Below are 16,314 nucleotides of genomic sequence, written 5' to 3'. Positions count from 1 at the left end.
AAACTAAAGCTTATTAGTGAACTGTTAATGCACATCAGCAGTGTGTACATCTACAGTTTTTACCCCCAGCAGGTCTGTTGTGCACACTGTAGAGTACAAGTCCAAAAGTGAATTGATAACATGGGGAGCTGGTTTCACTCTTTGGGGGTGATGGAGTAGAGGGGAGTAGTCCAAGTATCTGGTAATTAAGCACTTGGCCTAGACAGATTTTGGGAGACTTGGGACTGAAAAGGCTGCTGGGGTCACCTTGCAAGAAGTAATTAGGCTGCTGTAAGCCAGGTTGAGATCCTTATGCGTCTATGCTGGCTACTAGTAACAGGGTTTTGAGCCATAGTGGCATAGCATTAAGGCATCCGGGGTTACAGGGCATGCAGTGACAGAATCCCCAAAACATCAGTGGCCCAAGAAGGAACAAAGAAACATAAAAGAAAACTGGTTACAGCTATTGCTTCTCTGCTCTTTGAAGCAGGATGGCTTTCAGGGATTTCTCATCTCTAAACAGTAGGACGTTGTAGCTGACGCAGATCTTGCTGAAAAAACATTATGTACTTTGTATTAGGATTGTGTGATGAATATGGGAATTTTGGTAATATTTCTATGATTCCTGTGTGCACCTCAGTCTCCCTCTAGGCTTTGCATTGCTGTGCGCTGAGTGTAAATGGAAAGGATGAGGTGAATAGTGGATCCCCATTAGACAGTGGAAGCCCTAGGGGCTGGGACATTCATGCCTAGCAACCAACAGCTAAGAGAAAGGAGATTTCCCACACACACTTCTCTTCAGGGAAGCACAGAGTAAAGGCCATGAGCTGGCAAACAAAGGCAAAAGGGGTCAGGTGGCTGGGTTAAGAGCTTGAGTGCTCAGGGACATTGGGCTCTGACCTGGTTCAGACAGAAACTGCTTCTGTATGCTGATCTAAGGACTTTCAGATTCTTTTTGCCAAGTGACTAACAAATTACCTTGTTTTGGAAAGGCTGCTTGGTGGCATTGCAAATAGTGAGAACATTTCACCAGAAGGGATAGGAACAAGCCTCCTGCAGGCATCTGGTTTGGCTGAATTCACTTTAGGGAGCCATGGAGAGAGAGATGGGGATTGCTGGTGTCCAGAGGTCCAGTTTCAAAGTTGTGAAGTCTATGGGCCTGCCCCTGTGGAACTGGTAGATCTTTAGGGTCCAGCAAGCTAAAGGTGTCACTCCCAAGGGACTGGCTAGGGCATACACCAGACCCTGTGAATCTGTGACAAGGTGGAATAAGAACATAAAAATGGCCCTACTGGGTCAGATCAAAGGTCAGTCTATCCCAGTATCCTGTCTTCCTACAATGGACAGTGCCAGGTGCCATAGAGGGAATAAACAGAACAGGTAACCATCGAGTGATCCATCCCGTCGCCCATTTCCAGCTTCTGGCAAACAGAGGCTAGGGACACCATTGATGGACTTATTCTCCACGAATTTATCTAGTTCTTTTTTTGAACCCTGTTATGATCTTGGCCTACACAACATCCTCTGGTAAGGAGTTCCACAGTTTGACTGTGCATTGTGTGAAGAAATACTTCCTTGTATTTGTTTTAAACCTACTGCCTATTAATTTCATTTGGTGACCCCTAGTTCTTGTGTTATGAGTAAATAACACTTCCTTATTTACTTTCTCTACACCAGTCATGATTTTATAGAACTTAATATCTCCCCTTAGCCATCTCTTTTCCAAAGTGTAAAGTCACAGTCTTATTAATCTCTCCTCATACAGCAGCTGTTCCATGCCCCTAATTGTTTTTGTTGCCCTTTTCTGAACCTTTTCCAATTCCAATACATTTTTTTTTGAGATGGGGTGACCACATCTCCACACAGTATTCAAGATGTGGGTGTACCATAGATTTATATAGAGGCAAGATGATATTTTCTGTCCTATTATTTATCCCTTTTTTAATTATTCCCAGCATTCTGTTTGCTTTTTTTGACTGCTGCTGCACATTGTGGATAGTTCTCTGAAAACATCCACTCAATGACTCCAAGATCTTTCTTGAGTAGTAATAGCTAATTGAGACCCCATTGTTTTAGATGTATAGTTGGGATTATGCTTTCCAATGTGCATTATTTTGCATTTATCAACATGAAATTTCATCTGCCATTTTGTTGCCCAGTGACCCAGTTCTGAGAGATTCTTTTGTAGCTCTTCGCATTCTGCCTGGGTCTTAACTATCTTTAGTAATTTTGTATCTGCAAATTTTGCCACCTGTTTACCCCTTTTTCCAGATCATGTATGAATGTTAAATAGGACTGGTCCCAGAACAGATCCCTGGGGGACATCACTATTTACCTCTCTCCATTCTGAAAACTGGCCATTTATACCTACCCTTTGTTTCCTATCTTTTAACCAGTTACCAATCCATGAGAGCACCTTCCCTCTTATCCCATGGCAGCTTACCTTGCGTAAGAGCCTTTGGTGAGAGATATTGTCAAAGGCTTTCTGAAAATCGAAATACACTGTATCCACTGGATCCCCTTGGTCCACATGCTTATTGACCCCCCTCAAAGAATTCTAGTAGATTGGTGAGGCATAATTTCCCTTTACTAAAACCATGTTGACTTTTCCTCAACAAATTAGGTTCATCTATATGTCTGACAATACAGTTCTTTATTAGTTTGCCCATTACTGAAATCAGGCTTACAGGCCTGTAATTGCCAGGATTACCTCTGGAGCCCTTTTTAAAAATTGGCATCACGTTAGCCATCCTCCAGTCATCTGGTACAGAAGCTGATTTAAATGAGAGGTTACAGACTACAGTTAGTAGTTCTGCAATTTCACATCTGAGTTCCTTCAGAACTCGGGTAAATACCATCTGGTCCTGGTGACGTATTGCTGTTTAATTTATCAATTTGTTCCCAAACCTCCTCTAATGACACCTCAATCTGGGACAGTTCCTCAGATCTAAAAAGAATGGCTCAGGTTTGGGAATCTCCCTCTCATCCTCAGCTGTGAAGACCAATGCAAAGAATTAATTTAGTTTCTCCACGATGGCCTTATCGTAACATTGTGGTACTAGATATTATTGAATACAAGCAGTATTTGTTATAACTGTCCCCATCAACAACTTTGGAAACATGGTAATGACACACTGAATTATGTCTAGCATTAGAAATGTAAGTTAAGCTGTCATGAAAATGGTCCAGGAGGCAATGCTAAAGCAGAGGAAACCCTGGAGTTGTGCCCAGCTGGAGATGGATTGCAGTGGGAGCCCAACAAGTACCTTGCTGTACAGTCATACAGAGCCAGAAGACACAAGGAAGGTAGGGTGAATAAAAGCCTTGAACATGTTTAGGGAATGTAATAGGAGAGTGGGGAAGTGTGCATACGTAGTCTCTGCAAGGCAGGGACCAGGATGGGAGAGAGATTGCTTCAGCCTTTGAAGAGAACACACTGCTTAAAGTTGGCTGTTGGTGTTTTGAGACCAGCAATAAACATGAATTCCTCAACTGCTCTTTACACACAATCATAGCTGTTATACTCTAGATTTAATGTGCTATAATACTGAACCAGAGCAATTATTCTTTTACACTAGAACTTGTTTGATAGCCTGAAAAGCTCTATTTAATCACTCCTTTAACAGGGCTTTGGAACAGATCCTGGAGCAGCTCCAGAGCAGTGGAACTACAGGTTTTTGCCTGGAGCTGGAGGGGAGCCAGAGCACAGCTCCAAAGCCCTGCCCTTAAACAGTCAATTTTAAACATATTTCATAGGCAAAGGTATTTGGGGCAGGGAAAGACTCCTTTGGACACTACTGTAAAGTACTGAGTGCATCAAAGACGTACTTTATGCCTTCAGACCACATCCTGCACTTTTCACTAGTAACGCTGCATGTACTGTCCTCTCCATTGGGTCATAAAACATACATCCCCCAGTACTACATCCTGCTCTCATTAAAGGGAAAGGATGCTGCCTTAAGCTCTGGCTGCTGTTTTCTCTGAGTTTCTAATGAAAGAAAAATTAGGACTTGCTTCACAAGAAACCCAAGGTCTGTGGAAACTCTGCTACAAAGGGATTGTACGGTAAGTAGACCCCTTAAGAGTTTAAATTAACATACTGCTCCACTCAGTGTGATCATAACTGATTTTATAAGTAAAATACAAATATAAAAACATGCATGTTACACATGATGGTGTACTGATATGTTTAAAAAAAAACTTGTTTAATGTAAACAGTTGTTTCACTGAAATGACATACCTAATTAGCAAAAGTGTAAACTAGAGGAAATAAAATTCCATTCAAGAATGAAAGTAGAGGGGCATGAAACCACAACTTTGGCTATCCAAACCATAACTGATGCTCTATACAAATTTATATTCAGCATTCTTGAATCTCTGCAAAGATGATCATGCCTTAACCACTTCTGAGAGACTTTTCAGTTGCTGAAAGCTCTCCTGATTTTCAGATGCCATATTGCATTACAGTTAAAATACACTAAATACCTTCCTAATATCACTTTTTCTTGAAAGCATTTAATTTTAGGTGCCTTAGGGATCTTAGGCAATTATAGTTGGGAGGAGAGTTGGCTATTAAGATGTGCTCCACACTAAGGTTGAGAATCCCTGGCCTAAGCAAAATAAATCTACCTAAGCATAGGCCTGTAGGAAATCAAACATCCATTGAATAAAATGCCAATGACAGAATAGTTTTGTCTTAGCTACTGAGATCATCTGTGTGGGTTACAATGTGTTGTACAAACCACCACAACTTCCTCTTCAGAAATGCAAACCAGGACATTCTCATTATGTAAAACAAACAGGATATCTAGATATAGATAATGTTCTACTTTTATAGTTTAACTATTAAGCACTGTAATAAAGGGAGAGGAAACTGAAACAAAACAGGAGTACTTGTGGCACCTTAGAGATTAACAAATTTGAGCATAAGCTTTCGTGGGCTACAGCCCACTTCTTCAGATGCATAGAATGGAACATATAGTAAGGAGAGATATTACATACAGAACACTAAAAGGTGGAAGTAGCCATATCAACTCTAAGAGGCTAATTAAAAAAACTTTAGTAGTGACAGTCAAGATATCCCATTTCAGACAGTTGACAAGAATGTGAAAAAACAGATTGACAGAGCCAGAAGAGTACCCAGAAGTCACCTACTACAGGACAGGCCCAACAAAGAAAACAGAATGCCACTAGCCGTCACCTTCAGCCCCCAACTAAAACCTCTCCAGCGCATCAAAGATCTACAACCTATCCTGAAAGATGATCCCTCACTCACACAGATCTTGGGAGACAGACCAGTCCTCGCTTACAGACAGCCCCCCAACCGGAAGCAAATACTCACCAGCAACCACACAACAAAAACACCAACCCAGGAACCTATCCTTGCAACAAAGCCCAATGCCAACTCTGTCCACATATCTATTCAAGTGACACCATCATAGGACCTAACCACATCAGCCATACCATCAGGGGCTCATTCACCTGCACATCTACCAATGTGACGTAGGTTATCATGTGCCAGCAATGCCCCTCTGCCATGTACATTTGCCAAACCGGACTGTCTCTATGCAAAAGAATAAATGGACATAAATTTGAGATCAGGAATCATAACATTCAAGAACCAGTAGGCGTACACTTCAGCCTCTCTGGTCACTAAGTAACAGACTTAAAGGTGGCAATTTTGCAACAGAAAAAGATTAAAAAACAGACTCCAACGAGAAACTGCTGAGATTGAATTAATATTCAAACTAGATACCATTAACTTAGGCTTGAATAGAGACTGGGAATGGCTGAGTCATTACACAGATTGAATCTATTTCCCCATGTTAAGTATCCTCACACCTCTGGTCAACTGTCTGAAATGGGCCATCTTGATTATCACTACAAAAGTTTTTTTTTCTCCTGCTGGTAATTGCTCATCTTACTTAATTAGCCTCTTAGAGTTGATATGGCTACTTCCATCTTTTCATGTTCTGTATATCTATCTATCTACACTACAGGATTATTCCGATTTTACATAAACTGGTTGTGTAAAACAGATTGTATAAAGTCGAGTGCATGCGGCCACACTAAGCACATTAATTCGGCGTTGTGCGTCCATGTACCGAGGCTAGCATCGATTTCCGGAGCATTGCAGGTAGCTATCCCATAGTTCCCGCAGTCTCCCCCGCCCATTGGAATTCTGGGTTCAGATCCCAGTGCCTGATGGGGCAAAAAACATTGCCGCTGGTGCTTCTGGGTACAGCCTCACCCCTTCCTCCGTGAAAGCAGCAGCAACCAACCGTTTCACGCCTTTTTTCCTGGGTGAACTGTGCAGACGCCATTCCACGGCAAGCATGGACCCTGCTGAGGTGAAGACAGCAATCATGGACCTTTTAAACACCTCGCGCATTCTCGTGCAGTCAATACTGAACCGGGACCTGCAAAGTCAGGCAAGAAGGCGGCGGCTACGGCAGCGCTGCGACGAGAGTGATGAGGACATGGACACAGAATTCTGTCAAACTGCAGGACCCTGCGCTTTGGAGATCCTGCTGGTAATGGGGCAGGTTCTAGCCATTGAATACCGATTTTGGGCCCGGGAAACAAGCACAGACTGGTGGGACCGCATAGTGTTGCAGGTGTGGGACGATTCCCAGTGGCTGCGAAACTTTCGCATGCGTAAAGGCACTTTCATGGAACTTGACTTGCTTTCCCCTGCCCTGAAGCGCCAGAATACCAAGATGAGAGCAGCCCTCACAGTTGAGAAGTGAGTGGCGATAGCCCTCTGGAAGCTTGCAATGCCAGACAGCTACCGGTCAGTCGGGAATCAATTTGGAGTGGGCAAATCTACTGTGGGGGCTGCTGTGATGCAAGTAGGCAAAGCAATCACTAAGCTGCTGCTACGAAAGGTAGTGACTCTGGGAAATGTGCAGGTCATAGTGGATGGCTTTGCTGCAATGGGATTCCCTAACTGTGGTGGGGCGATAGATGGAACCCATATCCCTATCTTGGCACCGGAGCACCAAGGCAGCCAGTACATAAACCACAAGGGGTACTTTTCCATGGTGCTGCAAGCACTAGTGGATCACAAGGGACGTTTCACCAACATCCACGTGGGTTGGCCGGGAAGGGTTCATGACGCTTGCATCTTCAGGAACTCTACTCTGTTTAAACGGCTGCAGCAAGGGAATTACTTCCCAGACCAGAAATTAACAGTTGGGGATGTTGAAATGCCTGTCATTATCCTGGGGGACCCAGCCTACCCCTTGATGCCATGGCTCATGAAGCCATACACAGGCAGCCTGGACTGTAGTCAGGAGCTGTTCAAGTACAGGCTGAGCAAGTGCAGAATGGTGGTAGAATGTGCATTTGGCCATTTAAAGGCACGCTGGCGCACATTACTGACTCGCTCAGACCTCAGCCAAACCAATGTCCCCATTGTTATTGCTGCTTGCTGTGTGCTCCACAATCTCTGTGAGAGTAAGGGGGAGACCTTTATGGCGGGGTGGGAGGCTGAGGCAAATCACCTGGCCGCTGATTACGCACAGCCAGACACCAGGGTGATTAGAAGAGCACACCAGGAAGCGGTGCGCATTAGAGAAGCTTTGAAAACCAGTTTCATCACTGGCCAGGGTACAGTCTGACTGTTGTGTTTGTTTCTCCTTGATGAACCTCCCCCCCCCCCCCCGATTGACTCATTCCCTGTAAGCCACCACCACCCCCCTTCAATCACAGCTTGCTTTCTAAGGAAATAAAGTCACTCTCGTTTAAAAATCATTTATTCTTTATTACTTAATTATAAAAAGAGGGGGAGAACTGACAAGGTAGCCCGGGTTTGGGAGGAGAATAGTAGGGAAGGAAAAAGCCACTAAAAAAATTTCATAATAATGAGAGCCTTTTGGTTGGGCTGTCCACTGGGGTGGAGTGGGCGGGTGCACGGAGCCTCCCCCCACGAGTTCTTACTCGTCTGCTGGGTGAGGAGGCTAAGGAATATGGTGAGGGGGGAGGTTATACAGGGGCTGCAGCAGCACTCTGTGATCCTGCTGCCGTTCCTGAAGCTCCACCATACGCCGGAGCATGTCAGTTTGATCACGCAGCAGTCCCAGAGTTGCATCCCGCCACCGCTGATCTTCCTGCCACCACCTCTCATCTCGAGCATCTCTCCTGTCCTCACATTGGTCCCTCCTGTCCTCACGGTCACTGGCATCTTTCCTGTACTTTGCTACCACGTCCTTCCACTCATTCAGATGCGCTCTTTCATTGCGGGTCACTTCCATGATTTCCGAAAACATTTCTTCTTGCGTCTTTTTTTTCCACCGCCTTATCTGAGACAGCCTTCGGGACGGAGTAGGGAGGCTTGAAAAATTTGCAGCTGCATGAGGGAGGGAAAAAAGGGAGAGAAGTATTTTAAAAGATACATTTTAGAGAACAATGGTCATACTCTTTCACGGTGAACAACACTATTCACCTTACATAGCACATGTGTTTTCACTACAAGGTCGCATTTTGCATCTTAATATTGAGTGCCTGCGGCTTTGGTGTTACAGATCACAGATGCAGGTCCAGGCATCAGAATTCGGCTTGCATGTGGCCATGGTAAGCCATTGTCTTTTGTCTTCAGCAGCCTTCATCTATCCAGCGCCCTCCTTTCCCAAATAGCAAGCAAAGCCCGTTGAGTGCTGCTTCTTTCCTGTTAACGTGCAGCAGCAGAAACCACCCCGTGGCTGGTATCATGGAAGATCACTGCTAAACACCACCCTTTCCCCCTCCCCCGCAACCACGGGGCTGGTAGCAGGAAAGATCCCTGCTAGCCAAAGGCGGAAAAGCTCAATGCCAATCGTGCCCCCCCGCCCTCCCAAGCTTGGCTACCTGCAGGGAAGGATTTCTTTTAAGCCACAGGCAAACAGCCCAGTAGGAATGGCCATTTCTGTTCCCTTACTTAAATTCCTGAATTTCAACCAGGTTACCATGAACAATATATCACTCTCCTGAGGTAACACAGCGAGATAAAGAACAGATGTTGCTTGAATGCCAGCAATCACCGGGACCATATGCAGCTAGGCTTTGTCATGCAATGATACAAGATTACTTGCTACATGCATGGCGTGGTCAAGTGTCCTACCATGGAGTACGGTATAAAGCAGCGCTGTCCAGAAACCTTCTGCAAAGGCTTTTGGAGTACCTCCAGGAGAGCTTCATGGAGATGTCCCTAGAGGATTTCCACTCCATCCCCAGACATGTTAACAGACTTTTCCAGTAACTGTACTGGCCGTGAATGCATCCCAAGTCCTCAGGGCAAATTAATCATTAAAAACGCTTGCTTTTAAACCATGTCTTATATTTACAAAGGTACACTCACCAGAGGTCCCTTCCATGGCTTCATTGTCTGGGATAGTGGCTTGGAAGGGTAATTCCGTCAGGGTGAGAAAAAGCTCCTGGCTGTTGGGGAGAACGGAGTGCTGTGTGCTCTCTACAAGCTCGTCCTCCTCTTCCTCCTCCTCATCTTCCCCGTCCGTAGAATCCTCAGCCATGGCTGCGATTACCACCCTCACCTCAGAATCCACAGACAGGGGTGGGGTAGTGGTGGCGGACCCCCCTAGAATTGCATGCAGCTCAGCATAGAAGCGGCATGTTTTTGGCCCTGCCCCGGACTTTCCATTTGCTTCTTTGGTTTTCTGGTAGGCTTGTCTGAGCTCCTTAACTTTCACACGGCACTGTACTGAGTCCCTGGTGTGGCCTCTCTGCATCATGGCCTTGGAAATTTTTTCAAATGTTTTTTTCATTTCGTCTTTTGGAACGGAGTTCTGTTAGCACGGAATCCTCTCCCCATACAGCGATCAGATCCAGTACCTCCCGTGCAGTCCATGCTGGAGCTCTTTTTCGATTCTCAGGAGACTGCATTGTTACCTGTGCTGATGAGCTCTGCGTGGTCACCTGTGCTGGTGAGCTCTCCACGCTGGCCAAACAGGAAATGAAATTCAAAAGTTCACGGGGCTTTTCCTGTCTACCTGGCCAGTGCATCCGAGTTCAGATGGCTTTCCAGAGCAGTCACAATGGTGCACTGTGGGATAGCTCCCGGAGGCCAATACCGTCGATTTGCGGCCTCACTAACCCTAATCTGACATGGCAATACCGATTTGAGCGCTACTCCCCTCGTCGGGGAGGAGTACAGATATCGGTTTTAAGAGCCCTTTATATCGATATAAAGGGCCTCATTGTGTGGACGGGTGCAGGGTTAAATCGGTTTAACGCTGCTAAATTCGGTTTAAACGCGTAGCGTAGACCAGGCTTTTTATATATATATCTCCTTACTATATGTTCCATTCTATGCATTTGAAGAAGTTGGCTGTAGCCCATGAAAGCTTTTGCTCAAATAAATGTGTTAGTCTCTAAGGTGCCACAAGTACTCCTGTTCTTTTTCTGGATACAGACTAATATGGCTACTACTCTGAAACCTAAAATAAAACAGTTTTCAGGAGAAAAGAAGGAACATTCTTCCTTGTGAAATTCAAGGCTCTCTTCTCATAGGAGATATAAAGGTTACTTTTATCAACAAAAAGACCCAGGTCATAGCTGTACCACATGACTAGTGGATAGCTAATGTAACGCCAATTTTTTTTTCAAAATGGTCCAGAGGCAGTCCTCACAATCAGTACCAGGCAAATTGGTTGAAACTATAGTAAAGAACAGAATCATCATACACATAGAGGAACATGAGATGGTGAGGAAGAGTCAACACAGCTATTGTAAAGAGAAATCATGCTCACCAATCTATACAAATTATTTGAGGGGGTCAACAAATGTGGACAAGGGTGATCTGATAGATATAGTGTACCTCGACTTTCAGAAATCTTTTGACAAGGTCTCTCATCAAAGGCTCTTAAGCAAAGTAAGCACTCATGGGATAAGAAGGAAGAGCCTTTCATGGATCAGTAACTGGTTAACAGACAGGAAATAAATGATAGGAATAAATGGTCAGTTTTCATGGTGGAGATGTAAACAGTGGTATCCTCCATGGATCTGTGTTCATACCAGTGCTGTTAAACCTATTCATAAAGGAGCTGGAAAAAGACGTAAACAGTGAGTTGGCAAAGGTTGCAGAGGATATACTATTATTCAAGATAGTTAAGTCCAAAGCAGACTGCAAAGAGTCACAAAGGAATCTCGAGACTGGGCAACACAATGCAGATGAAATTCAGTGTTGATAAATGCAAAGTAATGCACATTGGAAAACATAATCCCAACTATGCATATAAAATGAGGTCTAAATTAGCTGTTATCAATCAAGAAAGATTGTGGCATCAGTTCTCTGACAACATCCACTTAACGTACAAAGGCAGTCAAAAAAAGCTAACAATGTTAGGAACCATTGGGAAAGGGATCGATAATAAGCAACGAATATCACAATGCCACTATATAAATCCATGGTATGCTCACACCTTGAATACTGTATGCAGTTCTGGTAATCTCATCTCAAAAAAAGATATTAGAATAGGAAATGGTACAGAAAAGATCAATAATAGTGATTAGGGGTATGGAACAGTTTCCATCTGAGAAGAGATTAAAAAGACTGGAACTGTTCAACTTGGAAAAGAGACAAGTAAGAGAGGGATATGATAGATGTCTATAAAATCATGAAGGATGTGGAGAAAAAATGTTATTTGCCCCTTCTGATAACACAAGAACTCAGTCACCCAATTAAATTGGTAGGCATCAGATTTAAAACAAACGGAAGTACTTCTGCATACAAAACGCAGTCAATCTGTGGAACTCATACACCCCACAGCCCTTGAAACCATGATCTCGGTCATTACATTGATTGCTTCAGGGAAAAAAAAAAAAAAGGACTGTGCAACATCCACCTGAATACATTCCCTGAATTCCAGTCACCAGATAGTAATCAAACCAACAGACACAGGAGGCACCATCATTCTCCTCAACCACGTTTTCTACATTAATGAGGTCAACCCACCATTCTCTGATACCAACTACTATAAAGAACTCAAAGAAGACTGGGCAGGCTTAGTGGCCTAATAGATAAGGCATCAGCCTCTGGAGCTGGATTGTGAGTTCAAAAGTCCCACCTGGGTTGAGCATGTCTCATTTTGATCCTTTCAGTCCCTTCTAACCCTATGATTTTATAAGATCCCACACCACAATTTACCCACAAATTTAAGAATATCACCAAATCCTTCCCCAGACAACTCCAGGAGAATCTCTATACCCTCATCCTCCACAAACCCACCCCAGGGCCCTTCTACATGCTTCCCAAGATACGCAAACAAGGGAACCCAGGCAGACCCATCATATCTGTTCATGGCACTTTTACTGAAGGAATATTGGAATTCATAGAAACCATATTCAAACTACTCATCACACAAAGGGACACTGCCGGCTTCCTCCAGAAACTCTGCAACATTAACAACCTCCCTCTGAACATTATACTTACCCTGATAGATGTCACCTCCCTATACACCAACATCCCTCACAATGACAGCATCACTGGCTATCTCAAATATTTACATGATAATGGATAATCCTCAGATATCCACTGCAAGCACATCACCAAACTCATCTATTTCATCCTCTCCTTTAACAATTTTATAGTCAACAACAAACACTTTGTCCAAGCCATCAGAACAGCCATGGGTACTAGGATGGCTCCCCAATATGCCAACCTCTTTATGGGCCACATTGAAAAAGAATGTCTGGACAAATGCATCACAAAACCAATGATATACTTGAGATATATCAATGATATTTTCATATCCTAGACAGATGTCCTAAATGCCCTCAGATTTCCACCACAAATACCCATCCATTAAAAACTCTCTCTAGAACACTCTGCTTCACTAGCATCAACTTCCTGGACACCACAATCATCTTCAGCAATGTAGTAAGACAACTGTATCCAAAAAAAACCCCAAACAAATAAATAATAAAAAATTTAAATAAAATAATAATAAAAAAACAACCACAGATCACCACACTTACCTTTATAGAGCCAGTAACCACCCCAAACACAACAAGAAATCTGGCCATCTACAGCCAAACACCGACAGCTTAGCACCCTTAATTTTAAATTCTCTCCCCATGTGAGCTCCAAAGTTAACTGATCAAATCTTACATACATAATCGCACATCTAAAATTAATGCAGCATAAGAGATTTTCCTCATAGAAAATCTGATAACAAGGCTGATATCTCCTACCTGTTACCTACAGCAAGTTGGCCGCAGCATGGCTCCTGAAGGAATCTGGCTGCCACACAGGGAAATAATGAACAACTGCCCCTAACATCCCCAGGCATCCCACGAGCGTAGAAATTTCCTTGACCATATCCGGATACTCATGAGTCTTGACCGAGTTTGCTTACTGGGCTGGGATGCAAAATCCCTATTTCAATGGTACAGTCCACAAGTTAAAATGCATGGCGTTTCCTAGCCTCTGTCTGGGTACTTCCTGAAAGAGGGAACAAGTGAGCCCCTAAATATCAGATTTATTTATTTCATTTTATAAATGTGATTCCAACCAAAGCTCAGGGCACATGTACATTATGAAACTATGAACAAGTAGTAGGATTATGGCCAAAATAATTCCCTCAGAGAGCCCCAGGGATCCATCCATACCCAAGATTCCACTAACCCTGCATCAATTCATTCCTCCTATCCAGAAAGTCTGAGATGGCAAACTGGCCTTGCAGCACGATCTGAAAGGTCAACAAATATGGACTTTGGTAAACAAGTAAAGCAAGTTCTAGAGTCCCTTCCAGAATATGCCCCACCTCTGACAACCTCCTGGCTATATTAGAAGTCTCTGAGCTCAAGCACCTCAGAGAATTCTCAATGGTTGTGGTGTCACACTCACATGGGCAAAGCAGCACTCTCTGAGGTCACCAATGACCTAGCCCATGGAATGTTTTGTAAGTTAAAAACCAACATCTTAAATTTCACCCAGAAACAATGTGCACTTTTTGAGAAATAGCCCTTCATAAACAGGCCTTCATATTTGGAACTAGCTGAAGCTCCTGAGTAGTGGTACGGTGCAGCCCCATAGACTGCACATTGTAGTACCTAATCTTATTGTTGTTCAACTTTATCACAAAATTGATTCCCAATTGAAGACTATAGACATGACATGCTTAAAGTTTTAAATACAAACTGTTTTGAATTATCAGCAAACAAAACATTTGCTAAAGCATTAAAAGATTTTTCCTTCCATGCTTAAAATAAAACAAAACATCCAAAGGAAGTTTCCAAAACAGTCACCTCTGGGCTGAATAGCAGCAAAAGTAATTTAAAAAGAAAAGATAATATTTGAGAAGAATTATAAAGACCAGAAAATAGGTTTATAAGGAAAGAGCCTCTACAAATACATATGTGGGGGCGGGGGGAGGAGAGAGAGGAAGAGGGCTGCAGTCTTTTCCTGTGTCTAGCTGTGATAGTCATGACACTTACCTCATAGTATTTTTCATCTTCAATGCGCTTAATATTAAACTTCTCTTTTAAAAATATTGTTTAGATTAAAAAAATATTGTAACCATTGCATTCACCTACTCTCTGTAAACCAGCAGGACCACATTCAGGGCCATCATTTATGGGGCCCTATGCAGTATTATTAAACTGGAGCCCTATACCTGATGGCAGTCCAGGCTCGAATGTGTATTTTACATAAGAGTGGTCTTTTGAAGGATTTATTTAAAAAACTGTATGTCTGAAGATCCAAGCATTTAAGGCTAAAGATGAATACTCAGATTAAAAATTCCTTGCATAGATTTTTAGATGCACTGAGATGTGATTTTTATAATCTTCAGCAACACACTAATGAAATATTTTTAAAGCAAATTTTAAACTAAGGTCCCATAAAGACTAACATGTTCTGAGTAAATATTACAATAATGCGCAACTGTTTTTGTCAGTAAATTCAGAAACTGACCATATATACCTGGGGGTTGGCAAATGCCTGTTAAATGGCTTCATTACCACTTGATTGGCTAACAGTTTCAGTGTTGTGCTAATAGGTCTGGCAGGCTGGAGGCTTTTTCACTTTTAAGTACTAGATCCCCTCTGGAGGGGGACTTACCAAGCTGCAGCAGCTAGTTGTGGTGGGAGCCTGCAGGAAGGGTCAGAACAGGGATAGGAAGAGGTGGGATGGTGGACACTAGGGTGACCAGATGCCCCAATTTTGAGGACTTTTTCTTATACTGGCTCCTATTACCCCCCACCTCCATCCCGATATTTCACATTTGCTCTCTGGTCACCCTAGTGGACACTAACACCCAAGGGTGCCCCAAATTTTCAGGTGCCCTAGTGTATGCTGCTTTTGCCTAAGGACAGCCCTGGCCACATTGCTCTTCAAGGTGTTTCAGGAGCTCTAGAATGTAACAATAGTCCATGCTATGTATTTGCTGGTGCTTGTTGCATGCCTGCCATTGTCTCAGTATTATACAAAGAGAAGCATGCCTTTCTTAGCAATTGACACTTTCCTTTAACACTGCCAATGTTTATTTTTCAGTTAGCCTCAATATCCCCTCATGTGATGGAATCATAGAACCTAGAAATGGGAAAGATTTACTAGGAATCCTCTAGTTCATCTTTCTACTTGTATCGGAGGGGTAGCCATGTTAGTCTGTATCCACAAAAACAATAAGGGGTCCAGTGGCACCTTAAAGACTAACATTTATTTGGCCATATTTTGCGGGTAAAAAAAAACCCACTTCTTTAGATGCATGGAGTGAAAATTACAGACACAGGCATAAATATACTGGCACATGAAGAGAAGGGAGTTACCTTACAAGTGGAGAACCAATGCTGAAGACCAATTTAGTCGGGTGGATGTTGTCCACTCCCAATAATTGATGAGGTGTCAATACCAAGGGAGGGAAAATTGTTTTTGTAGCGAGCCAGCCACTCCCAGTCACTATTCAAGCCCAAATTGATGGTGTTAAGTTTGCAAATGAATTGTAGCTCAGCAGTTTCTCTTTGAAGTCTGTTTTTGAATTTTTTTTGTTGAAGGATGGTTAATTTTAGATCTGTTATTGAGTGTCCAGGGAGATTGAAGTGCTCTCCTACTGGCTTTTGTACGTTACCATTCCTGATGTGATTTGTGTCCATTTATCCTTTTACGTAAAGACTGTCCGGTTTGGCCATTGTACATGGCAGAGGGGCACTGCTGGCACATTATGGCATATATCACAGTAGTAGATGTGCAAGTGAATGAGCCTCTGATGATGTGGCAGGTGTGGTTTGGTCCTATGATGGTGTTGCTTGACTATGGGGACAGAGAAGGCAACGGGGTTTGTTACAGGGATTGGTTCCTGGGTTAGTGTTTCTGTGGTGTGGTGTGTAGTCGCTGGTGAG

At 43.3% G+C, this 16,314-nt stretch overlaps 1 protein-coding gene across 1 annotated transcript in view; it reads right to left on the bottom strand.

Annotated features, from left to right (window-relative positions):
* The window catches only part of GNPTG (N-acetylglucosamine-1-phosphate transferase subunit gamma), a 44,697-nt gene extending 31,005 nt beyond the window's left edge, over positions 1-13,692 (bottom strand). Inside the window, exon 1 of the mRNA XM_044979217.1 lies at positions 13,601-13,692. The gene's annotated coding sequence lies outside the window, so the exon portion shown is untranslated. The remainder of the gene's footprint in view (positions 1-13,600) is intronic.
* Positions 13,693-16,314: the final 2,622 nt, after the last annotated feature.

The sequence above is a fragment of the Mauremys mutica genome, chromosome 11 (genome assembly GCF_020497125.1).
Source record: "Mauremys mutica isolate MM-2020 ecotype Southern chromosome 11, ASM2049712v1, whole genome shotgun sequence".
In the NCBI taxonomy this organism is placed as follows: domain Eukaryota; kingdom Metazoa; phylum Chordata; order Testudines; family Geoemydidae; genus Mauremys; species Mauremys mutica.
This window is presented reverse-complemented; position numbering and strand designations above follow the sequence as displayed.